Source organism: Uloborus diversus, unplaced genomic scaffold, assembly GCF_026930045.1.
Source record: "Uloborus diversus isolate 005 unplaced genomic scaffold, Udiv.v.3.1 scaffold_548, whole genome shotgun sequence".
In the NCBI taxonomy this organism is placed as follows: domain Eukaryota; kingdom Metazoa; phylum Arthropoda; class Arachnida; order Araneae; family Uloboridae; genus Uloborus; species Uloborus diversus.
In genome coordinates, this window is record NW_026558734.1 from 40500 (window position 1) to 66287 (window position 25788).

Sequence of the window (25788 nt, forward strand, 5' to 3'; positions counted from 1 at the left end):
CCCCCCCAGCACCACCACTTTTTTTTTTCAAAACTATTTTCAAAACGCAAAAAATAAATTAATAAAATAAAACAAAATAAATAGAAAGCATATAAAAAGCTGTTAAATGTTCTTCTTTAAAGCAAGACGAAGTACATCCCCCCCCCCACCCACACATACGATTAACACTATAATAGTATCACGCCTCGCCTGACGCTTTTTTTTTTTCGGACCAAGTGTTTCTTTTTCAATCCGAACTTCACAAAATTTACTTGATTAATTCACTATGTGATAAGGAAAGTTATGATTCATTTCATCCCCTACCCCTGTGCCAACTTTCAATTTTGGAGGGATTAAAGAAATAGTTTGCCCCAAGATCATAGCAAAATAGGAATGTTTCCCCCCATTTTGTTTCATTCTTTTCACACTTAACTAAAAATCAATCTAAGTATCAGATCATATGTATCTCCTCATAAAATTGTCTTTCTACAACATTTGGAGTGCGGCGGTCTTCTTTTCTTTAATGCTAGTTTTCTTTTTAGTTTCAGTTGTAAAGGAGAGCAATGCAGCGAGATCTATTTATGCATATATTAAAAGCAGTTATAGATCAAACAAATTTTGCTAGTTTGAGCATAACCTTCCATGTTGTTAAGCTTCATTCCAGATGGCTCTTCCCCCTCCCTTTCCCCCTCCGCCTATCGTCCCACTTTTCGAAAGAAAAAAAAAGCTGCAAATGAGTGGTTCTATTTGTCTGTTAAAGTTTTTCTGACTTTTAGTTTTTATGACCCCCCCCCCCATTTAAAAGCCTTAGTCACTGCTGATGTTTAGCAGCGTGCATCCCAGTTTATTATGATTATAACTCTTACGTGCCAGCTTTTTTTTTTTAATACAGTTTTGAAAAAAAAAAAGATAAAAAGTGGTTGTGTGGCAAGGGGGGGGGGGGGGGGGTACCAATCTACAAATTCATGTCAGCTCATTTCAAGCATAGTCATGATCAATTACTACTTACTAGACCATCCTTAGTAAGAGAACCCTATATTTAACTAGTTAGAATCTGAAAAATGTCATTATTTCATAAGTCAAATTTTATTTAAAAATTCATAAAAATATGATCCCATTGAGATCCCAACTTGAAACTTTGCACAAATGAAGATAAAATACACACAAATTTTTGAGAATTTTTTAAAAAAAATTCATTATACCTTTTCTGAGGAATTTAAATTTAAAATTTTGATTTCTTTTTTTAAAAATTAAAAATTTTCTGAAATTAGTCATGATGCATATCCAATTAAACAGCAACTAATGTACTTTAAAATGCTTTTCACCAAATCTTTCTATCTATATTTGGTGCTGAGTTATCGTTCATTTTATGTTCAAACATCCATGAAAAAAAGAGGGTTTTTCGAAAAATCAAAGTGTCATAAATAAAAAAATAATAGAGATAAAAATCTAAAAATTTGGACTTTTGATTACCTCAAAGGGTACAATTGATGAGCCAAATTTCAAAGAAATACAAAAGGGTGAGGGAAAAAACTTTGGATCACTTGACATGGAATGACCCCCATGTGTGATATTTTGGTTTGATTGGGTTCGGCGTGTATGCCACTAGGGCTTCTTATATAGGATTAGTTTCTTTTGGATCACCCTGCATTCTAACAGTATACTAGTATCTATGCCATAAGTATTAGCTACTCTTTTCTTATAAAATAAATAATCTGTTTCTAGTAGATTCTTCTTTTTTTCTATCCAATAATTAGAATCTATTCTATATTTTAGTTATCTATTCAATTTTTTTCTTAAGCATTAAACGTTCATGTAAATTCATATCATCTTTCACAACAGTTCAGAATTAGGTTAAAAAAGTTTTCTCTACTGTTTCTTCAAAGCATATTGAGGTATATTTTTTTCTAAATGTTCACACTTATTGAGTATTTTAATGTAGATATTCAAATTTGAAGATAATACTCTTATGTTATGCATTGATTTTTTTTCTACCCAAGATTTTAAAATTAAAATGAAATGTTTTGTTGTTTCTCACAAGGACAACAATACTTCTTATTTTCCTTATACTTTTATCTTTGTCTGTTCTTGATATTCTGTCAAATTCTGGTAATCTTTGAGTAAAATATTAACTTATTGGTAAAGATCAAAACTGTGCTACTGGGGTGATAAAGATTCAACTTTAGAATAGGATTCAACAGTTCAAAAGCTCAAGATCAGGCATTATAGTACAGGATAGTTGGAAAGCATAATATAAATAGACTTGACTATTTCCATGATATGCTTTGGTGATCTTGACATCAATGCGTAGGCAACAATTTTTGGTTGTATCGTTAGACTTTTAAAACCTTATTACAATTTATGCACGAAAAACTACACTATTATGTACTTTTGATTGACTACTACTTTACTTTTTATTGAAAACATTTCTGGTTACTGGAACCTTAAAATCTAGTTGATATTAAAAGAGAGTTGGATGCAGGGGGAGGATGAAGGGATCCAATTTGAGATTTCATTCTGTTCAAGTCTTTCTGTCTATCCTGCTATAACTTAAGAATTTAATGTTGTATTCATGTGAAACATTTTTCATAAAGCTATGTGGCAACAGCACTTAACAACACTTAACTTAAAACAGCACTTTTGAAACCAAAAATCTTTTTTTTTTTTAAATTTTTATTTAGGGGTAACAAGGGGATTTTTCTTTTAGGTTCTTTGTGACTGCTGCTTAGTGTCAGAAGTTCAATTCTTTTTCTGCCCTGAATAAAGGGCTGTATGTTACCACAAAACATATATCAATACACATAGCAATAATTTTGCAATTTTATTGTTTTTTTAATTTTGATTTTTTTTTCTTTTTCTGAAAGGATCTTTTCCAAGACACCTTGACTTTTCCCTTGGTAAAGTTTTGGTTTCAACAATTTTTTTCTTCTCTTTTTTCAAAAAGAAAGAAAAACAGTTCTAACATTTTACTAGATCTAGCTAATTGTAATAGCTTGAATTAATTTGACAAACTGAAGTTTTTGCAATCAAGGGTGATTATTCCACAATCATAAAAGTTATAATTTTGAATAAATTTCAGTCTTTTAAATCAGATTTTTTATTTATGCTAAAAATCATACAAATGCTAATGAATCATAATACAGTTGAACCTCATTAACGCAAAATTCATGGAACCATGATAATATTTTATGTTAATTGGATTATATCTTTATTGGTAAATTATGAAATGATTGTTAACTCCTGGGACCAAGCAAGCGCTTCATGTGAAGCAATATTTTATGTTAAGCAATTTCGCATTAACAAGGTTCGACTGTTCTAAAAGTTATACAATGGTATGTGAAACAGTAACCAAAAAATAGCTGATCTATGCAGCAAGAAATATGCACATTTGGAAAGGAAAAAAATATTTAATGGAGACAAAATTAAAAGTAAAACATTCTAAATTAATTAATTTAAATGTCTTTTATTTACAAAATTCATAAGTCACAAATATGTTAAGAATCCATAAGTTGAGGTTTATCGTCTGCAGAAAATAACTACAATACAGTAGACCCTCACTATGCCATGATTTGGTATGCCTTGTAATCGGTTGTATAGTCAACCTCACTGTTGCTGGCACTTTGCAAGCTGCAAAAATCAATTATTTTCTATATATGCCACTTACAAAATTGTGAACAAACAATGATGCTTGCCAAAAAAAAAAAAATCTGTTTAGGACAATGCCTTATTAATACCAAATATATATTTTGCTTTGTATGTTAATTAGCTATGCTCAAATAACATACTTTGTCTTTCTTTGACAGTTTCAAAAATCATTCTCTAGTGTAATTTCTTTCAACCTTTCTGTATTTCTGCTCACCTTTTTCATTTCCTTTCTCCCTCACAGGTTGGAAAATACTGTTCTAGTGTTTCATTCAATGTTATAGGCATATGAACACTGCTCCAAGTTCCAAATGTTAATATTCCTAATGCTAATTTGCTTAGGAATGTGACAGATTTCTTAGTTTTTGTTGAAAATTCTTAAACGTCTAAAGTTCTGACTTTTTTTACTTTAAATTTAATCGAAGCATAGTCAAATAATTATGAACAATGTTATATATTATTTTTTTTCTGTGTTGGCTTAAATATTGGAAACTCTAAACCAGCGGTCAGCAAATGGCGGACCTCAGTACAGATCAGGACGTCGATCGGTCAAAAATTGGACTGCCAAAACTATATTTTGAAAGTATAAAACAATATAATACAGAAATAAATTACAGTGCATTCTGTTTCTTTTGTGGAAAATAATACTACACTCTTACATTATTTTTAGTACACTATAGTTGGGGCAAATCTAACCTGGCAGCGCTGTGAAGGCATCGCAGATCCTTATCACAACATTACAACGCTGCCAGGTTAAGTTTATCCAAACTATAGTTTTCAAGTTCATCATGTTTTCTAAATTTTTAATTGACTGATTTAAGCCATTTACTAGGCTATCAGGTAAGGTTCACATACGTTTGGGAAACTTTTGAAAAACAAATATTGCTCAAAACTTACGACGTCCACCTTTAACTCTTTGCCTAAACAAACCGCTCTTTGCATGAACCTCACTGGCGAAATCTTAAGACCATAAATATAATTTCTCTTGTTGATTTTTGAATAAAAATGCACTTATCAATTGCATTTAATATTTGGGCGTGAAAATTAAAATTAAAAAAATTAAGGCAAAAAGTATTTTTTCTCCTGGAGCTTTATGAAAATTTTTCAAAAGTATCAGGATCTTGCTTAAAATTACTTGCCAACCCCTGCTCTAAATCATACTCCTTTTAAGGTGAGTATTTTAAAGATATTATCATTGGCAATGCACTACTTTACTTCTACATGACTCAGAAAATTGCCTATGACATAAAAATTTTTTTGAGTCAACATTAGATAGAGCTAAATGAATTGATTTAGTTTTTCTTAGCAAACTTACCTCTTTGCATGTAAGTAAACAAAGTTAAATAATGTGTGCATGTCTTTAATTGAAAAAGAAGGCTTTATCAGCCTTCTTTACTGCTTCAGATTTAAAAGAAAGCTGTTGATGCTTATATCATCATTTAATGTCCAATTAATTTCATTTTAATCTTTTTAAAAGTGCAACTATCAATCAATTCAATCATGGCTATTTAATAATTATTTTTTGATGCAACTTCCATTAAGTACACTAGTACATAATTTATTCACAACACACATATATATCGGTAGTTATCAAAATAATGGAAACACCCGTGAATGAAAGTGACATTTTTGAATGGGGGGGGGGGTAATTGTATTTTGTAATTATCAATGCATATGTTTTGGTAGTATATGGTGGCTTAGTTGAAGTTCTGGAAGTCTTGAATTTTTTCATCCATGTGAAATGTTAGACCCCTCAAATTTTAAAAGAGACAAAATTATTGGAGCGCGTCTAGCTGGAGCAAGTGTAACCGAAACATTTCAACCTTTCGATGTTTCCAGAGGTAAAGTATCTAAAGTCATGCCAGCATACACCCAGCGTGGTAAAACAAGCTCGGCAAAGCAAAATAGAGGGCTGAAAGAGAAGCTCAGTGAAAGGAATCAACTTGTATTGAAGTGGATTGTAATATCAAAGTAGGGAACAATCGCAAAAGTGTTCACAGAACTCAATCACCATCTGGATTCACCAGTGTGAGTGATTACAGTTAGATGGCATCATTATAAACAGAACATTTATGGCAGATTAGCAATTCCCAAAACACTTGTTGCAGATGTTAATGTAAACGTTATCTACAATGGTGCGACACTCGCAAATCCTGGTTGATTGTTGAGTGGAAGAGTAATATGGTCTGTCAAATCGTCTTTGACACTCTTCCCTACTATAGGACGGGTACACGTTTGGAGGACACCAGCACAAGCATATGATCGTTGTTTTCTCCTTAAAACTGTCAAGCATGGAGGAGGATCTGTCATAATAAGGGCGGCCGTATCAGGGATTTTCGCTGGATCAGACGTAACACTGAAAGAAAGGATCACTGAGAACAAAAATAGAGATATTTTAGCTGACCAGATCCATCCTAAGATGCAAACTTTGTTTCCTGAAGGAGATGGAATTTTCCAAGATGACAATGCACCTATCCATGCGGTGGGACTTGTTGAAATCATGGTTTGATGAACATGAGGATGCAGTTAAACATCTGCCTTAATGAGCACTGTCACCTGTCTTTAATATAATTGAACCGTTATGGTCCATTTTATCGCAATTGATGTGGAATTGAATCGAATTTAGCAAAAAAAAGTTGTGTATTGCCATCCTAAACATGAGGAAAATTGGAAAAAAAATTAATGTTTATGTCTTCAGATCACGCATTGGAAGCAAAGTTTGAAAAAAAAAGTAAAAAATGGTCAATTTTCAAATATTTTAATATAAGTCCGAATGTTCAAAATATTGGTTCTAATTCCATTTAAATACTTCCTTTTAATACTTTCTTCATAAATCTTTTAAAATATCTACATTCCTTTGCAGTTTTTAGTTCGCGCATAAGCCGCAAAATTAGGCGAAATTAACCAAAAATTGATGTTTTTAGCTTATTTTGCATATTGCAGTATTTCTTCTTTTAGATCACAGATGTGTTTTTTTTAACAATAAATGAGCATTAAGCAGCTCTTGACTGGAAATGCAATTGTATTTTATTGCATTAACAACTCGGAACCCACCACAATTAGATGGTTGAACTTTGTGTTCCACCCTACTTTTCCCAAAAGTAGTTTTGTGCAGGACTTAAGTATTTGTAAAGTAACCTTCATTTACAATAACTATATGATTTTTAAAAAATTTCTGTTTTGAGCAAGATTTGAACTTGAACTTAAGACTCAGTTTCGACATTGATCTTTCCGCATAAAAGGTTTTTCAGATAAATCCATCTCTTGCGTCTAATACCTCAAATGAATTGCTGCAGATTCACTGACCAGTTCTACAATCCTTTCACCTTCCCGAGAGTGATATTGGGAATTTTAAAAATCCATACTTAAGCAAATGTATAGTTTCTAGAAGTGATAAAATATCCTTGTTTTACACATCATCATTGAAGAGGAGGAAAATAAATAAGTTGATCAATTAATCAACTGTTATATTTCAAAACTTCAAATCGTAATATTGGTGGATGAAATTCTCTTACAGCTATAAAAGTGTTTTGTGATGGGTAATATTTTGCATTGTGTACCATACTGTAATCCAATCCATTTATTTTCAGCTATATATTTAGTTACTGCTCTATAGCCAGGGCTAAGGCAGAAGTACATGAAATACACAGCCAGCTCAGTCTTTCCAGCCAATGACTGCAGTTTCATGCTTATTAGCACTCATTATCCCAGCATAGGAAGTGACTGAGCTGGAGATGGAAAACCTCTTAAGGAAGCCAAGAGTGCCAAACAAACTGGTAGCTAACATAGAATTAGCACTGATCAGACGGATGACCGAAGCAATGGTTCGGTTCAACTTGAAGACTGCAGGCAAGGCATGGTATTTTCAGTAAGTTACTGCCTTATAGCCAGGGCTGAGGCAGAAAACATGAAATACACAGACAGCTCGGTCATTCCAGCCGAGGACTGCAGTTTCCTGCTTATTAGCACTCATTAGCCCAGCATAGGAAGTAACTGAGCTAGAGGTGGAAAGCCTCTTAAGGAAGCCAAGAGTGCCAAACAACCTGGTAGCTAATATAGAATTAGCACTGACCAGACGGATGACTGAAGCAATGGTTCGGTTCAACTTGAAGATTGCAGGCAAGGCATGGTATTTTCAGTAAGTTACTGCCTTATAGCCAGGGCTGAGGCAGAAAACATGAAATACACAGACAGCTCAGTCATTCCAGCCGAGGAGTGCAGCTTCATGTTTATTAGCACTCATTAGCCCAGCATTAGCACTCATTAGCCCAGCATAGGAAGTAACTGAGCTAGAGGTGGAAAGCCTCTTAAGGAAGCCAAGAGTGCCAAACAAACTGGTAGCTAACATAGAATTAGCACTGACCAGACGGGTGACCGAAGCAATGGTTCTGTCCAACTCGAAGATTGCAGGCAAGGCATGGTATTTTCATTAAGTTACTTACTGAACTTACTGAATAAAAACTAAAATTTCTTTACATTTTAGTTTTATCGAACTCTAGATAATAAGCATAATTTTTATAGAGAAAATTTACCAGTTTCCTCATTCCATTAGTCAATTAGTTCAAAAAATATACAGATTCAGTACTCCGTTAGCACTTGTTAACAAATGCTATTTTAACGAATGTTAACTTCTCTATTACATTGACAATATACTTTTGCTCGCTTTTTAAGTCAGTTTAAAAATTTTGATTTTTTTTTCCCGACCGAATTCTAGCTAAGTTAATTGTGTGTAATTATAAGTTCAAGCTTTACCCATAATTCAGTTTTTGTTCCTCTTTTACATTCCGGCTGTTGAAAGGGTTATTTAACTGGTTAGTGAGTCAGTAAGTTGGGTATTTCGGGATGAGACATGATATGGATTCATGTACCGGCTAAAGCATTCGAGTTATGAGAAGTTTTGACAACAGTCTCAAGGGTTTGGGACCCGATAAAAACTTTGAGATAATGGAATATTTCAGTTAATAGCTTCGAGTTATCGAGATTTGACTGTATATTGTTTGTTATCGAGTCAAAAGTATTGAGTGCATTTCACGTTTGGAAAAAAAAAAAAAAAAGAACAAATTGGGGTATGTGCATGTTCTTTTTTTATTTGGAAAGACAACATAAAATAGTTTTATACTACAGAATTTCAAACACAAGTCCCACCTCTGCTCCTTTTGTGACACTCAAAATATCAAACTGAAACTTGATTTCACACCAATTGTTACGGCGTTTCAGCAACTATTACTTCAATGACTTTAATGATTTTTAACTAAATATGTTGTTTAAATTTTAGCTCAAGAGCTGAAGTTGCGTACAGTCAGTCAATAATAGTGCATTGCATGAAACCATGAAACCTACATTACTTTTACCTATAACATAGCCATTTGTAGACTGACGCAATCAGTAAGTTTTCCAAAGAAATGCTGTTATCCAATGTACCTGCTTATGTGAAATGGTTTAATGCTTAAAATGTATTTGTTTGAAACTGTTTTATGTTGTCTTTCCCCCAACAAATGAAAAAAGAATCATTAATGTACCTTTACTTGTTCTTTTTCTTTTCAAGCCTGAAATGTATTATGGCCCATTCTGTATTTTAAAATTTTCTTTCCTACTTATTTAAAGTCTAGTTTTCAGTGCAAATGTGCTTATAATTTTTTAAAAAGTTGTTTATGTTATAATGTATGATATATATATTTTTTATTTTTAGCTTGCTCTTTGTGAACAATTTCGCGTTTGGGCCAAATGTAGACCATATGGTAAGAAACTTATTTGGACTATTTTATATTTTAAAGCTATGTAAATGTGTCTGACATGATTTTATGAAATTATCTGTTAATGTTTTTGTTCCTCTATGTGCATAGGTTTTCTTCATAGCAGTAAAGTTTCCACTATCCAAATGAAATCATGAATTTGAATTCATGTTAACAAACATGACAAAAAGCATGACATTGAAAGATGCATAGGGCACCTAGTTGCCCTGATTTTATCAACATTATCCTGATGTGTTGTGAAAGTTGTTCTGAGTCCAAAAATGTCATAATTTGGCCCTGATGATTCACTGCAGCATTTGTATTTTTTCCATTGTTTTTTGCAAGAATGTAAGAAATATTAATGTTTTTATTGTAAATAAATCTTTATGGAGCAAGAGCAAAATTTATAAAAAGTTTCAAAAAATTGCTGCATAAGGGTTGATATTGTTTAACTATCGTCCAAATGACGTTTGAGTACAATGTTATAAAACACATTAATGTCATCTTCAGAAGTATTATTTCTATTTAAATGTTGTCCTGATTTTGGATCAAAGGTATCTGGGCTCTGTACAAATTTATTTACCAAATTGTTGAGAGTAAATGATAAAGAAAATTTTAATATTTACTCTCATTTTGCTACAAGCTTTGCTGTACTCTGTTTTGCCACTGTTATTGTTTTTATTCTCACTTGTTTGATTTTGGACCAATTTCAGGCAACATTTTTCTGCGATTTTCAATTTTTTCCCAATTTAAACGTTTCCTCCACATTTTCTGACCTTTTGCCCGATTTGATTTTGTCTTTTTTGGTATGTGTCAACTTCCTTATCCTGTCAATAGCCAGGATGATGTTAAAAAGAGATTATGAACAAAAGAAATTTATTGAGAAATTCATGGAATCAAGACATTTGGCCTTGTGATTGCCTCAAAAATGGTCACTGTTTTTCTTTTTTTTTAAATTTATCTCTTTAAATCCTGTTTTGTAACTTTGTCTCTTTTATTGACACTTTCCAGAATTAGTGTTTATTTCAGTTATTTTTTGTGTTTACAGCCTTTATGTGTTGCAAAGTTCTATCTTTTTGCCTCCTTAACTGGTGTTGAAAATTTTTCCTCCTGAGACCTCAGCATTTATCTTCAAAGTGTGAACAATCAAAATTGTGTTTTTGTTGTTACTTATACTGCTCGGGTATCCGATCCCAATTATCGATGCTACTCGATTTAAGGCAGAGAGGTACCGCTTTGTTTGAACAAGCATCAGTTTAGTTGGGAGTCCAGTTTGGCTCAGACAGCATACGATAGATGGTAGCACCATCTATCAAAATTTATAAAACAGCAAAAGCCAAACATTTCCTGGTTTAGCACCTCCAGAGGTATTGGTTCACTTGGAGGCCTTTGTGACATACAGTAAAACCTCGTTAAATCGTCACTCAAGGGACCAAAAATTTTTGACCACTTATGCGGAGTGACTACTTATGTGGAGTGGGAAATTAAGGAAGAAAAAAAAATGCGTTACAAATATTTATGAATAGCAGTAGAATTCTGTGAGAAAAACAATAGCTTATGTAAAAAATGTCTATAAATTAGTGGTAATTTTAAAAAGGGGGGAAAATACTAATGATAGTTACTTTGTTTTGTTTCCTCTTACTTATACATTACTTAATAACAACAATTTATTTTGATGTAGTCATGATACATTTAATACAATCCTTCAATGTCGACTGATGAAGTTGTTGCTTACGGAAAAGAACTATCTCTTCTAACTTAAATCAAGCTTTAAATTTTGTGTTTTTTGTTCCCTGTGAACGGATGTTAAATACCGACTAACTTTCTCCAGCTATTGGATTTTGTCTGTCTTGCTGGAAGGAGTTAGATTCATATTCTCGGCACTTGGCAGAGTCACAGCAAGAATTATGCTTTGAATGACCAGAACCGAGGATCGAGATTTCAAGGAAAATAAATATCAAACATCTTTTCAACTAAGTCCGCCACTATTTTCTAAGATCCGATAAGGAAAAGGAATTTTAGAAAACAACTTTTGAGTGACTAGTTAAACAGGTAAAATTAAATTTGGTGACCAGTAAAGGAGGGTCATTTTACATTACTGTGAATGAGATCTTGTCGGGACCAAAGAAAAACACCACTTAAACGGAGTGACCATTTAACCGGTCGACTACTTATTGAGGTTTCACTGTATTTAACACCCCCAGTCACCATTAATAAAGAAGGTGACTTGGATCAAACCCGGAAACCTCCGATCACAAGTCCAATGCCTTACGGATCAGGCCATTGTTCATGTATTTGAAGCAAAACAAAAAAAAAAAAAGTAAATAAAATAAATAATTGAATGCTCTCTATGGGATGGGAACCAATGTTACTTTGACATCACTCAACCAGAAATAAAGTTTAGATCGGGTATGATTTGAAAATATTTCCTGAAATTTGTAACATTTATATACTTTTAGTAGATTAGATCCTGAAAAACTGGTACCCCCAAGATTTGTCTTGGAATGCTTGGAATAGACTTTCTTATGTATATATATATTGAAAACGTATTAAAGAGAAAAAAATTAGAGTCGAAAAATGTATTTTTTTCTTTCAAAAATGATCATATAGTTTCTTCATGTTGTAAACCATTAATTGCTTAAGCTTGTTGTTTAAAGTGATTTTTATAATTTCAGCTCAAGATGCGTTTTGCCGACATCAAAGATGAGGCAAGAGTTGTGTCTTCTAAAGCTTTTTGTCCACTGAATTTTCGAATCACAGACAGAAATCTTAGCGGTGAGCATGTGTTTGTACTTATTCAACACTTTTAATCACACACTTCTGGCAAGATTCCTAAATAAGATTTTGAATAGCAAATGAAGCTGTATGTCAGAGATATAACACAGTGGGAACTCAACAAAGGGATTTGACATGTACTTCAGCACCAGCACAAGCTTTACTTTATAAATTTACTACTAAAGGCATTCAGTACGCCCTATAGGAAGAATTGAGTTGTTTGTAATTTATGAAAAACAGGTAATGAAAGTAGAAGAAGTAGTAAAAGTTATTCAAATAAAAAAACATTTAAGCACCAGCATGTGCAGTTTTATTTTATTTTGGGAAGCTTCTTAGAAGATATATACTATTAAACTATTTTTAATTTTCCTACAATTATAAAATACTATTATTGCATTGTTAATTTTCATTTGAATTCAATTTATTTTAAAACTTCAGTTGATAGAGCAGAAAACTGCACACTTTAGTGATTCTGTCGAATCAGGTGCCTTTGTGACAGTAGGAAGTGGAATTGTGGCACATCATGTGTACCATTACCCATACAAAGAGGTTAAATTAAGTTACAGGAAAGATAAAGCAGAGTACAGTATATTTTGAGCCTTCCATCTTATCACTATGCCATCATCTATGCAGCAACAACTTGATTTTTTCAAAGTTGAAGTCTGAAGAACAAAATTTTTGCCCATTTTTTTTTACTAGCATTTAAAACTTTGAAAATTTCAGGGACGTGTTCTGATCCCCTCCCCCCCCCCACACTGGCTACGGCCTTGAGAGTATGGAGTATTCCCTATTGGAACACCACTGAGCACCACTAAGGTGAAAGTCAGATTTATCTCAGGTAAAACACAATAGATGGAAGCACTATCTATCCACATATCCCAACTAGAATTTGAACAACCCCTGTTTCAGTACCCCCAGAGATATACATTCGGAAAGGGAATTTGGAGGACTTTGTGATCACACACATGACATATTTAATATGTCCCGGTCACTGTCCGCAATCACAGAGAATCTTTGACCAGCTGGTATCGAAGCTGGAACCCTCCACCAGAAATTATTGCTGAAGATTGATTTTTTTACTTACCACTTACTATGTATAGTCCAACCTTGATAACTCGAAGCTTGTAACTTGAATATTCCTTTTTTGTTTTCATGGGGTTCCAAACTCTTAAGACTGTTGTGGAAACTTCTCATAACTTGAACTACTAATAACTCGAAACGTTTTAGCCTGTCCCTTGGGACTTTGAGTTATTAAGAGATGACTGTATCTGATCTACAGGATGCGGCAAAAAAAATGGCAACCTCATTTTATAGTAAAATTTTATCAAACAAAGAAATTTTCACAAATATAACAGTAAATAACAATACTCAACTTTCCTCTGAGTGAATCATCGATGGACAACAGTGAGGTGTTCCTAGTTGAATTTCCTGGGGGTACTTGTGAGATATCCTGAAGTTCCTAGGCATATTCCGTTGTCTGATCGAATCGTTGTTGCTGTGGATGAGGGAAGTTCTACTAGATCCGAGGAGCCTATCGGTCGATGTGCGGTGGAACTGTTAGCTGGAATGTCAACAATATTGGTTTATGCTATTGATGCTGTGTTCAATCAGTCTTTGGTCAGTGGACATGCATATTTGGCAAAGGAAGGTGACATTTTACAATTTCTTTAATACGTTTCGTGTTCTTCAAATATTGTGTTTGTCTAACGAGTCAACTATGAAATTTCTGTAATAATTAGGGGTTTTCATCAAAATTATTTTGGATCTTTAACTAAATGTTTTATATAATGAAAACTGTGATATTTTCAGAATAAATGTTATTTATTTAAACTATTTGAGTATGTTTTATTTCTTACTGGCAGACTGCATGGCTTTTTGACGTTGGGTTCTGCATTCCTTTTATTTAGTTCAATGAACTTAAGGTAAAAACAGAAGACTAAAACCCCAACACGCTCCAATCATTGCGCAGCGGCCCCGACGCTCGAGTTGGTATCATCTTTGCAGCCGTACATGTTTGTTGTCGTCTGTGAGGTGCTGAACTTTCTTGGGCTTCTAAGCCTTTAGGTTGAGCTCCTCTTTCGGCATTCGGCGGACTGGTAGATCGCTGATGTCGGTCTCACCAGCGATTTTTTCTTATGGAAAGCTGCGGATTTCACTGCACTTGCTTCTTGATGATCTTGCGGTTGGTGGACATGTTGACGATCCGCTTTCTACCACTTCCTGGACGGGGGCAATCATGGCCAAGTTCCTTGTAATGTTTGATTGCATCAGCCACGACGTCGTTTCCAACACTGAGAAAAACAAACTATCTCACATTGACATTTTTCTTGCCGAAACAGTTCCATAATTGCAACGCCTTTGTTTGACATTCAACAAAGAACAGCATGTCAATCAATCGATAGAAACATGACAAATGACTGGCAGTGGGTTCTTGAACCGGTTCCTTTCCTTTTTTGTTACCAAAAGTATTCTAAGAATGTGCTTTTCAGACTTCAGTTTTGTAATACAGTATGAGACTTCAATTTTGGAATTCGAAAATTTCGGAGGCCTGAGACCTGAAATCTGGATTTTCTTCCTTAAATATTAAAAAATATTTTTTTCCCTTTTTTTTCAGTTTTATAAGTTCAAAATTGTAAACGTTTGACAATTACTTGTTGTAAACACAGTACATATCACAGTTGATTTTTTTTTCCCAACGTTTTATCGATGCCATATGCTATGCATAAATAAGAGTTTTGCTGTAATTGTGCAGCATTCTTTTAACATCCACTTTCGATCAATGATAATTCTTTTTTTCTTCTCTTAAGTATACAATAAAAAGCCAATTGAACAAAATACACAATTATTTTTAGTAAAAATATGATTTATTAATTGTATTGATCGGTACATTGCATACTAATGAAATGCAACATCCACAGAATATAAGCCGCTGCAAATTATCTCTGGCTTTTGTTTTAGCATAGTGAAATTTAAAAAGTAAAAGAGATTTGTCTCGAACATTAATGAAACCAAGATAGTGAGCTTTTCTGATTTTTTGAGTCAGAATCCAAAATTCCAAAATGTGGAGCGATCATGGTACTGTAGTTCCAGGGGATTGTTTCAAAACTCCACCCCATAACATCTCCCCCGAATGTTATCAAAAATTTCATTTTTTGGAACTTAAGTTTTGGAATATTACCAGAAGAAAGTCCCTTAACTCCATCACTTCCCCTAGCACTACCTGAGATGATCTACAAATGAATTAAAATTTACAACTCAAATTGTGCAAGATGTTGGGAGGGGATGCCCTCCATCCTCACTTCCTCCTCACATCACCAAAGAGCGTCAAATAATGGCTTTTTGAAACTTCAATATTGAAGTTTCCGGGAGGGAGTTTCGAAAACCATTCTTTCTCCTAATGATATGAAAGAGAACCTACACTTGCGTTTATAAGAATAGGGTAGTTTTCGATTTTTCAATTTTATTTTTATATGATAGAGCAACATGTATGAACATCATAGGTGAAAAAAATTTTGCGATACGGTAAGTAGTTTTTTTTAAAAATTAATTTTAAAAGTTCAAGCACTTGTGACATCAAATGGAATAGGAAGTGACGTCATGCGCTCTTCCGATAGGGGAGAAGCCGAAGGTCATGCATTCGACTTCGAAGACGAAACGTAAAAGGCTTATCTCCTCGCATTTAACTCCTCGTGTTTCTGGAACATTAAACCTCTCATCCTCTCAAAAATATTCGAATATCATCATTGATGTTACATGAGGAAGATTACTTAGATTGTGCTTTAACAAATCCGGTCTCCATAGTGTGCTCAAAAGGATTATTGAATTTCTAAAAAAATATAAATATCAGCGCGCTCAAAATGTCCCTAGCGAAAACAAGGGATCTTCGACGGAAGGCTGCCCATTAGTGCCCTGGGACGTAAGCTCGTGACGTTTCAGAAAAGCGCACGTTTGCGCGTGGATTTTTAAAAATTCATTAAAAATCAATCAGGGTGTTTTAAAATTCGGCGATGGTGAATTTTTTAGTTTTGAGGGTCAATTAACAATATCCAATAGCCAAAATATGAACATTTAATAGGTTGCAACTTCCTTATTCTAAACATTGCTGGTGCAGAGTCTCTCAAGGGAAGGGTGATCCCCCTCCCCATCGCCCCTACCTTGTATCGGCCCTTGGGGTATGTACCTATTGATGCCCTTTAACATATTGTTTTACTTCTTGAATGCATGCAGTTCTGAAAAATATTTTGTAACTTTTTCTTTTATTCCATGTGTGCATTAATGCACAGTGATTAATTTCAGATTCTTTCTTTTAGATATTGGCACTATAATGAATGTAAGAGAAATAACACCTTTAAAGGGCTCAGTTTCATGGACTGGAAAACCGGTTTCATATTTCTTGCATACTATAGATCGTACAAAGGTATAACCAATGTGTTTATTTAATTTTTCATTTTTTAATTTTTGCTCCCTGCTTGACTTCTTGCTACTAAGTAGAATTTAGCCTCATTTGTAGTAGGGGAATATGAGGCAAACTGAAGTAACAGGGCAAAATAAAATGCAAAAATGTGCATTCTGTTTTCAGTGCCATCTAGCTGATAATATTTTATTATTACATTTAGTCTATTCGAGTCAGGAAAAAGTTACCTATGAAGATCAAAACATATTACAATACAAGAAATTTTCAAAAATTTATACTCATATTGAAATATTTTGTTGTAAGTCAACTATTATTTTTGGTCTTATAAGATAAGTTTTTTTTTTTAATTTTAAACATTGAGACCTACTGCTATTCACAGGGGTGGAAAATCTGCACCAAACTGCGCCAATTCTCAAAATCTAATACAACCTGATACAAAACGGCCAAATTCGCGATTTTTGTGCCTAACTGCGCTAAAAGTGCGATATTATTATCCAAAAACATTCACTACAAGGAAAAGGCAGCTGTTGCATTCATTTTTTGTCATTGAAAGCTGAGAAGAGCATATAAGTAAAAGAGGGGGTAAATAATTGCTTATACTCGCCGAAAATTGCGTGCTGTGCTTTAAGTTTCAATCCTTTTGCATCTTGTAAATTTTTCATCATTTTTGAAAAATGGAAGTTAATTTCACCTATGTTACTTTAAACTGGCTTATTTTATTTCATATTTTATAATTATTTCAGGTTTTGAATAAAATTAAAATGTAGGGGAATGTGGAGAAAAGTGAAACAACGGAATAGCGGTCAAAGTAATGGGGAATTATTTACTCTGCACCTATCTAGTAATATTTTAACTATGTAGTAACGAATGTAGTCTACTCTAGTCAAGAAAAAATTACCTCTAACAATCAAAGAATATGATAATACAAGTTATTTTCAAAAATTGATACTCATTTTGAAAAATTTTATTTTGAGTCATAAATTGGTTTTGTCATTATCAAATGATAAAGTTCTTGCTGTTACTATTTACTATTACTATTTTAAGTACTAATTTAGACATACTAATATTTGATGCTGAATTTATTTGCTTAATATTATGCTTATTTCTATTTTAAATGCTTTGTACAGTTAGTCAAGTGCATGCAGGGCAAAGCAGATGTGCAAATAAATAGTTTGTTTCATTTACTTATACAATCCTTTATAAAATCACTTACGCATTCATTCATTAATTATTTCCTTTAACATCCTTCATTTAATAATTCTTTATTTATTCATTCACTAGTTGCCTTGCCCGACTTTGCACGGTCTACCTCAAAAATAAAAGTTTTGTCAAGTGATGCATGTTCAACAATCAGGCTTCAATTAGAGAAAAAAAATCTGTAAAATTTCCCGTTAAAATAATCATTCTGTAAGAAGTAAAACGTCAAATCAAGAACTCCCGACCTACGCCTAACTAATGCAACCTTACATAAATACGACTTAAATCCTTAAATAAGAAAAAAGATAAATCTCCAAACAATAACCAAAAGAGGAAATTTTTACCTCAAAACCTAACAAAATTTTATTTTGTCGCAGTCGAGAAAAAAAAGTGGCAACCTTCTGAAACTTTATTTATGCCAATTTAAAATGAGATCGCGCAAACGATAATTTTCCGATATGAAAATAGAGTTCCATTAGGCTTAGCAGTGCTTTTTAGTTTTTTCCCCGGTCATTTGACAGCCTTTTTTTTGGAATTCAAAGGACATGAGTAAACTCTGTGAGTGTTTTCAGCACACTTTTAAATGGCTCCAAAATCAAAGAAATCGGATAATTATTTGGGGTAGAAAGAGCCCTTTAATGCCATTTTTGGATCCTAAAATTAAAATTTGCACAGTTTGGTGCTTTTTTGCCGTTTGAACCCCCCCCCCCCCCTACTTTCCTTCTTGGGTGCCCAAGTACCTCCCTGCCAAATTTGCTAGCGATCCGATGAAAACTGGATTTGTATAGGGAACATACACACAAAAACATACATATAAATATATTCTTTGTTTTATTTATATGGACTAGCTACATTGCCCGACTTTGCACGGTCTACCTCGAAAATAAAAATTACGTCAAGTGACGCATGTTCAACAATCAGGCCTTAATTAGAGGAAAAAAATACTACAAAATTCCCCCTCAAAATAATCATTCTTAAAGAAAGAAAAAAACGACAAATAAAAAATTCCCGAATAAATTAAACGCAAGCTACTAAAATCCTTTAAAAAAGAGATAAATCGCCAAATAATAATCAAAAGGGAAAATTTTTACCTCAAAACAAAAATAAAATTTTATTTAGTCACTGCCTAGAAAAAAATGTGGCAACCTTCTGAATGCAAATTTAAAATGAGATCGCGCAAACAATAATTTTCTGATATGAAAACCGAGTTCTACTGGGCTTAAAAGTGATTTTTAATTTTTCCCCGGTGATTTTACACCTTCTTTTTTTTAGAATTCGAAGGAAATGAGTGAGCACAATGGGTGTTTTTCACGGGTTTTCGAATGGCGCCAAAATCAAAGAAATCGGATAATTATTTGGGGTAGAAAGAGCCATTTTCAGGCTTTAAAATTAAAATTCAAACTGTTTGGTCAAAAAAACCCCTACATTCCTTCTCAGGTACAAAAGTACCTCCCTGCCAAATTTGGTCCAGATCCGACGAAAACTGGATTTGTATCGGGAACATATATATACACACATATATATGGGCATATATGTACACACATATATACATGCAGGTAGTTATCAAAATAATGGAAACACCTGTTAAAAAGTGACTTTTTTGAATGCTCATCCTGCGTAATAAAGAATAAAGTTAGACATCTGGTTTTTTCATAATTAGCATTATATATATATACTGGTAGTATATGGTGACTTAATTGAACATCTGGAAGTCATGGATTTTTTTCAAGCGCGTGAAATGTCGGACCTCTCAAATTTAAAAAAAGGGCCAAACTGTTGGAACGTGTCTAGTTGAGCAAGTGTAACTGAAACATCTCCACTTTTTGACATTTATAGAGGTACAGTGTCTAAAGTCATGACAGCGTACACAGAGCGCAATGAGGCAAGCTCAGCAAAGCAAAATAGTGGGCCGAAGGAGAAGCTCAGTGAAAGCGACGGACGGATATTGAAGCGGATTGTAAGGTCTAAAAACTGACCAACAGCAGCAAAAGTGACCACAGAACTCAATCAATATCTGGATTCACCAATGTGAGTGATTACAGTCAGAAGACACCATTATAAACAGAACATTTACGGCGGAGTAGCAATTCCCAAAACACTCGTCATGATGTTAATGATAAACGTCGTCTACAGTGGTGCCCTACTCACAAACCCTGGTCAATTGATGAGTGGAAGATTGTATTATAGTCTGACGAATCGTTTTTAACACTTTTCCCTACTACAGGATGGGTACATATTTGGAGGACACCAGCACAAGCGTATGATCATGTTTCTCTCCTTCCAACTGTCAATCATGGAGGAGGATCTGTCATAATCTGGGCAGCCTTGTCAGAGTTTTTCGCTAGACCAGTTGTAAGCCTGAAAGAAAGGATCACTGGAGACAAGTATAGAGGTAGTTAAGCTGACCAGCTCCATACTACGATGCAAACTTTGTTTCCTGAAAGAGGTGGAATTTTCCAATAATGCACCTATCCATGCAGCAGGACTTGTCAAATCATGGTTTGATGAACACGGGGATGCAGTTGAACATGTGCCTTGGGCAGCACTGTCACCTGACCTAAATTTAAATGAACCGTTTTGGTCTATTTTAGAGCAATTGATATGGTATCGATATCCTCCACCAGTAACTTGCCCAAAACTTTCACACTATCTCCATGAAGAATGGTATCAATTTCTCGGCGAATCCAAGCTGTATTGCATGTGGAAGGTGGTCCTACACCATACTAATAAAGAATTCCTTATAAATCTCAAGTGTTTCCATTATTGTGATAACTACCTGTACATATTCTTTGTTTTATTCATATAGATTTACTTATTTTTTTATTAATGCACATTTTTATTCTTTCGTTTATTTTTCTCATATATTAACTAAGTTATTTATTCTTTCATTGTTTCATTTCCTCTTCATTAAATCATTAATTATACTCTTTAATTTTACTCATTTATTTGATCAATAATATCTTTAACAATCAAATAAAAAATATTTCATGAGAAGAAAAATATTATTCTTCACTTTTTCCCTCAAAAAAAGAAAAAAGTGAAAAATTTCCATTTTTTTTTAAAGGTACAAAGTTAGTGCCAAAAATAAAAATAATGTTTCAATGCAGGTTTTATTTTCAGATGCATTGTTCTTTCTTTATGTAACATAATTTTCAGCACATATTTCCAATTTGTTCATTTGGAAGGGAAAAAAAAAATCTCTCAACTATATTTCACTTTGCCCCCCCCCCCCCCCACTTCCCTACTTATAATCTAATAATATATGTAGAAAAAGTGTCTTAAGTGTTCATGTTGTTTCATAGAGTTAAAAGTAATGTGTTAATTTATTGCCTGAAAATAATCAGTGAACTCTCTTTGTATATAAATGTTGATAAATTATTTCTTCAGTAATTGTTAATTAAAATTTTGAAACATTTTCTGCTTTTTTTTAAGGATTTTAAAAATCTTCAAAGATATAAGTACTGAAAAAATCTTTAAAGCTTGATCAATTCCAAAAAAAAAAAAAACCAAAGTGAAAAAGAATCTCCTCCCCCTTACCCTCTTTTTTTTTTTTTTTTTTTTTTGAAATCACTAGGCCCTGCTTTTTAAATGTGTTTTATGAAGGTTTTTTTTCTTTCTCTCTTTAGCTTTGCATGTAGTAAATATACAAAAGGCATTTTAAAATTGAAATCCTTAAGTTCTTGTTTGTCTCATGTAATGCTATAATTAAATATAGGATAAATGTTTGTAACAACTGCTAAGGAACAACTCTGGTTGTTTGCCAAAAGTTGATGTGTCAAATTTGTCTTCTTTTCAAGAGAGTAAAAACAAAGCATGATATGTAGAGTTATCTAATTTTGGTGCAGAATTACATGCAAGTTTTATTATATTTGGTAATTCATATTTTTCCTGCTTAACAAATTCTGGCATAAAAAAAAAACCCTCTAAAAACATATCACAATTAGTAAAGTAGAACCTGGTCAAATTTGACTTATCAACTTTTTGCAAATAAGCACAGACCAGAATTAAGATTCTAGTTAGGTATGTATTTTGATTTATTGTACATTTACTAAAAGTAGTTTTTGCACAATTATTTTAAGTTACAATATTGCTACCAAATTGGGTTTTTAAACTTAATTATGTACTTTTTTGGTGCAAATGTTTTGTATTTGCTTCAAACTGTAGTGACAGTGTACAAAATTAAAGATTTGGTTAAGAAACCGTGAATTCATCTGATAAAAAACTGATCATTCTGATACAAACTGTTTTTTCTGATACAAAACTGTTCATTCTGATACAAAGTGGGCATTTTTGCCGATACAAAGCTGATACAAAAATGAATTTTTGGTTTTCCACCCCTGTATTCAGTGCAGTATTTGTTTAGAATTTAGCTTATTTTATTTTAATTGTTTTTTGCAGTCTTTTATTAAAACACTAATATATTCTATTATTAGTTGATTCTTTTACATTCTTTCATTTATTTCACTTATTTTCTTCTTTATTTTCTCTTTTATTCACTCATTTATTTTTCTCATAGAGTAATTTCTTTAGTCATTCTTTCTTTTATTTACACCTTTATTTAATCAAAAATATTTTCAATGATCAAAAAGTAAGTATTTCATTAGAAAAATATTTTATTGTTTACTTGCCCCTGGAAAAAAAAGTGAACACCCCCCCCCCTGATTTTTTTTGAAGGTACAGTTTTACTGCCAAAAAATAAATAAATAATAATAATTGTTCAATGCAAGTTTTACTATAAATACTGTATGTACCATAATTATCGGAACAAATTTCTAATGTGTTCATTTTGAAAAAGTTAAGTTATCTTAAATATTTCACTTTGCCCCACATTTTCCTATATTTGTATTTTAGTTATTGATCCTGTGTTTGTCATTATTCTTACAAAGTTCTTATTGACTCAATTGTTCCCTACAAAAAATTAAAATTTTGATGACAATATGCTATTTACCAGTAGTAAAATTAAATGAATTATGTTTGAGTAGAGGAATTTTTATATAAATTTGTAGTTATTTACTAATTTGTTAAATATAACTCTTTATGTGAAGACCGATCATTCTTTGCTGTAAGTAAGATTTTGTTAGCAAACATAAAAAAAGAAAAAATGAATAAATAATTTTAAAAACGTATCATACAATTTTTAGCGTGAATAATTAAAACTTTTTTTTTTTAAAGTGGGGAAGCATAATAGGGTTCAGAATCTTTAAAATGCAAGAAGTCTTGTGTTATTTAGATAAGGTAGTGTAGATAATTTCAGAGACCAATTAACTTACTTTGTAAATGTACCTATAGTTGAAAGCTGCAAGACTAATTAACTAATAAGTAGGGAAAGAAGGGGTGTAATGAAACATTACTTCTTAAAGCATTAAAGGTAATCAGTTTCGATGTATGTTTCACAACTGTAGTAAAACCATCTTTGTTCATTAAGTATGCTAAAAAAGTGATGAATGTAAAATGTTAAAGAATATGGATTCAAGCCGAAACAAGAATAAAACTTGATAAATTAACACATGCGATGTATACAATATATCTATACATTTAAAGGAGACATTTCTTTCTTTCTTGGTTGGTTGATATATACGTTTTTGCCTGATGGCCAGGAGGCCCCTTAGCACCTACAGCCCGGGAACTTTGCCCAAATTTGGAGAAACCCTTTTTCTAAATTTTGATTTTTTTTAAACTAATTTTTTAAGCTAAAATTTCACTTTTCACCTAATTTGAGGATGAAAAAACCTTCTACCCCATAATATTATTTGTTGATGGGAAAGGTTCTTTTTTCTGAACAAGGAAAAGTTTGTTCCATTTCTCTCAATTAATTAGAACAGGAAATATAAGCGCTTCTAATATAGCCAACTTTCAAGGCAAAATCAGTTCAAAATTACTATGCAAAATGTGCAGAAATTTCATTCAGCCAGGTTGGGTTGGCGATCGCTTTTCATTTTGCTCATTGCACATCTTAACTCAGTAAATTATACGATTTTTTATTTTCTTTTTTTTTCTGACCATGAATTTGAAAATGATTTTCGATCGACCCGCAGGATTTTCTTTTACCTGTTATCTCAAACGATAGCATTTGATTTGCTTTTTCATTTTGCTGTATTTGCAATGCGAATTTTAATTTAAAACTTTTCTTCTTGTAAAATTCCTGTTGGAATTGAATTGGTTTGATCACATTTGTTCAGTTTTTTTTAAATAAAATTTCTTGATGAAATTTCTCTGCCAATTCAAAGTTAGTTCGGCACGTTTGCTAGGATCGAAATTGCAATTGATATATAAGTGACTGTCTTTAATTAATAGCATCTGCTGCTGTGTTGTTTACATTCAAAAAACATGGTGAATAATCAAGAAGTACAGGGGATGACGTTCCTCTCAGAAAGAGTTGATATATAATTCAACTTTGACTTGAAGTTTAAGTATCAGTTGGCCCCATTATTCAAATAATTGAAACCAGCCATGTGAAATGTATAAATAAGTGGTTTTAAATCAAATTATTTTAAAGTTTATGGAGTGAAATATGAAATAAAATAAAATAAAACATGACCGTTGAAGCTTAAATTTGCCTCGAGGTGATGCTAAATACTGGAATATTCATAAGATTATTTTCAAAATGCAAATGATACTTTTGTCCATTTTGTTAGAACAAGAGAAAAAAAAATCACATGCTAGATTTTGTTTTATCTTTTAGCTCATTTTTACTTTTTCCCCAACATATTTATGATTTATTTTAATGTCACTTTCAATCAACTTTTTGATCTGAAAAAGATGAATAATTACTTCTGTGGCAAAATTTTACTCCAGTTTCAAAATACAAATTGAGGATCTGTTGATTGAGAAAGACTGGATGAGTTTTTGGTTCTAGTATTTTTTCAAGAAAATTACTTATTTTTGTGAAAATGTTTTAAACCATGCTGAAATACAAAAATATAAAATCCTATGGTATGAAATCGTATGTGTATTAATTTTGCTTAACCCATTAGCTCCTGTCTTGATCTTATGAACAAAGCAACCAGGTACAGAGAAAATGCCAATAGGAGGTCGTCTACATTGAAAACGTTTTGAGTGCATTTCGTTTTTATTATTACCAGTTAGTCGTAGTTTGTTAGTTCAAAATGTTTTAAAATGATTTACTAAAATCTTTAAAACACCTAAAATAGTATTTTGAAACTTCAGGATATACACCTATGATAATAAAAAAAAAAGAAAACTAAGGCATCCCGTTTTTTGATTTTTAATTCTAAAAGAATCTTTAATTTAGATGAAATCAAATTCATTTAAACTATCCATATGAAATCAAACTTGAAAAATAAAAAGATACCATGTAAAAATATTTAAAAACTTTTGTATAAAAGCAGACCTCAAACTTATGTCAATGTTGAATAAGCATTAAAACATTAATACTGTTTTTAAAATTAATTATTAATATTATAGATGGTTTGATCTGGAAAGATTTCATGAAAATATTCGTTGCTATAATTTAGAAATTGCAAGGCACCTCAATCAAATTTATTAAATTGCCATTAATTAAATTAATTCCACGTTTTTAAAAATCAAGAAAGACAATACCCCCCTCCCTTTTTTTTCTTTTTGAATGCAGATTACTTCATTTTCTTGGATTTTTTTAAATCTTTAGTGGCCCTAAATTTGAACAGGAAAAATTATTTTCCATTTATAACCATTGACCATCAGTTAACATTCATAAGTTAACTTCTTATGCTAAAAACTTCCTATGCAAAGCGGATATCATTGGGTTTAGTCTAACACAGATAAACAACCACTGCCGAGATAAATCTGTTTCAGACAAAGCTGCCTGCAAGAGAGTGTGATTGTCTGTGTCGATTATGCCGTGTCACAATTTTTCTGCCATGGGGGGTCATGTAATTTAACAGAGTTTTAAGTGGATCCATTTAGACCTCATGTCCTTGAAATTGTGTTTTTGTCCATTTACAGCACAGCTTTTAAAGTAACTGGAGGGTTCAGATGTTGTAATATTTAAGTGTTCAAGAAACAATGCACGGATGACAAGAGAAGAATTTCTGTTTAACTTCAATGATC

The 25788-nt window shown here is 32.6% G+C and overlaps 1 pseudogene; it reads left to right on the top strand.

Annotated features, from left to right (window-relative positions):
* LOC129233584 (serine/arginine repetitive matrix protein 2-like) overlaps window positions 1-25788 on the top strand; it is an 81951-nt pseudogene that overhangs the window by 24678 nt on the left and 31485 nt on the right.